The 2,170-nt window shown below is 41.6% G+C and overlaps 1 pseudogene; it reads right to left on the bottom strand.

Annotated features, from left to right (window-relative positions):
• Nucleotides 1-442: 442 nt before the first annotated feature.
• Nucleotides 443-963, bottom strand: LOC136322846 (large ribosomal subunit protein eL15-like; annotated as a pseudogene).
• Nucleotides 964-2,170: the final 1,207 nt, after the last annotated feature.

Here is a 2,170-nt window from a genome sequence, read left to right on the forward strand (position 1 = left end):
CTGCTACTTTAAACACCTGAATGGGATTAGGGTAATTAATAGAAATGGATTGACCAGTTCCATTTTAAATTTATGCCTATAATTTAAAAAAAGAGCACTTAATACTTTCTGGCATCTTTTGTATAGTCTCTTTCTAATTCCTTAAAACAACCTTTACACATTTTCCTCTCTCTCCTCCAACCTCTAGGATACTTTTCTGTTTTTACATTCTCTTAGCTGGTGATTTCCCTTTACATGACTGATAAATCACAAACAAACAGATGGTAACTTGACCAACTCCTCCATATTTACTTGGTCCATATCTTACCCATTGTGTCCGTAGCAGAGTGGCTTCTCTATCCTTCCTGAAACGCTTTCTTCTCTTGGTTTCCAGGACAGCACACTTTTTAATTTTTTGGACTGTTTTAAGTTGTTTATTAGGTGAGAATTTTACAAACGTTACTTACATTAGCGGTGATGGTGGAGCTGGAGGGTTTCTTCTCCAAGCTGCATGGTGAGAACCACCAGCCCTTACATCTCCCTGTGCTATGGGCTAGTTTGGTGATCCACTGGGTGTCAGGATTCCCTCTGATAGCCTTATGGAATGGATCAATGAGCATACTCTTAAAGAATTTGTATGTGGAATCGTCATGAGCCCCACAGTGCATCCAGCTTGCTCCTGGGCAACAGACTGAAGGCTTTGAGCAAGCTTTAGCTGGTTAACACCATGATGGACAGGCTTGTCTAGGTCATACCCTCAAGGACAGGGTGTTTGTAGCCACCACAGTGCACACCAATTTGATATATGACATAATCTTGCTTGGCTTTGTATCCCGCCCTGTGTACTTTATCAGCAGGTAAGGCGTGGGATCCTGCGGAGCACAAAGAGATGGCGGTACTGCCCACAGCACACCCAGAGAAAGAAGCATGTTACATGGACTGCTTCTTCCTCCACAGCTCCTGGGTGTACTTGTAGGTGCCCATCTTGGCTTTCCTGATGGCTGGAGCCAGACAGAAAGAGCAGCACACTTTTCCACTTCTCCCCCTTCCTCCCTGGTTCTACTCCTTCTCAGACTTCTTTACTAGAATCTCCTCTTTCCAGCGTCAGATGTGAGTGCATCCAAAGTCTTATTCCTGGTCCACTCCTTTATCTACATTTATGCCACATCCAGTCCTCATATATTCTGTTTTAATTGGGGGTAGAGAACAGGGCATAAATATTTATTAAAGTTTCTCAGATGATTTCATTGTATTAGTGAAGACTTATGACCACCATCTTTATTGGGCCAGGTAAGGCAGGTGTGGGGGCTGTGGAGTGATTTTATCCTTGGAGTTATGTTGACTACTTCCAAATTTCTCTCTCCATTGAATTTCTGACTCCTGGATTTCTAGTAACTATCCAGTAGATATCTAAATTTCCCCATCCAAATGTTCACCACTTCTAAATTTCTTTCTCCATTGAACCTCTGACTCCTGGATTTTTAGTAGGTAATGGTATCTCAAATGTAACATTCCTGGACCCCTGCTCCCAATCCAACCTATTACTTTTTCAGCCTTTCCCTTTTTAATAAATGACACTAGTTTTCACTCAGTTGCTCAAGGAAAATAAATTAAAACCAACCAGCCAACCAGCCTAACACTGGAACTGTCCTTGGTTCCATTTTTCTGATTCCTCTACCTCTAATCCCATCCACTCCAGGAAGTGCCATGCACTCCACTTCTAATGTATATCTAAATATGCTACACTCTGTATCTTCACTGTTATCACTCTAGTTCAGGCCACCATCATCTCTTGCCTGGATTACTATGATAATCTCTTAACTGGACTTCCTGCTTCTACTTTGTCACGCTACCTTCTCATTTAATTAATTCTCTATACAGGAGTCAAATCTGTGTTCAAACAATGTAAGTCAGTTCATATCCATCTCTCCTTCTCTTGCTTACTCCTTCTAAAACCTTTGCATTGCATTTTGAATAAAGTCCCAGGTTTATGTTTTGGCCCGAAATTCCCTGTATAAAATGACTCCTGACTGCCTCTTCAAGCACATATTCTCCTCTCCTACTGTCCTACTAAGCTCTAGCTAGCTACACAGGCCTACTTTTGGGTGTTCAAACAAGTCTTGCTTATCTTTGTCTTAGGTATTTTTTTGTTCCTTTTACATCAGAGTCAGATTAAGGTCAGTTGAGGCCC

The sequence above is a fragment of the Saccopteryx bilineata genome, chromosome 2 (assembly GCF_036850765.1).
Source record: "Saccopteryx bilineata isolate mSacBil1 chromosome 2, mSacBil1_pri_phased_curated, whole genome shotgun sequence".
In the NCBI taxonomy this organism is placed as follows: domain Eukaryota; kingdom Metazoa; phylum Chordata; class Mammalia; order Chiroptera; family Emballonuridae; genus Saccopteryx; species Saccopteryx bilineata.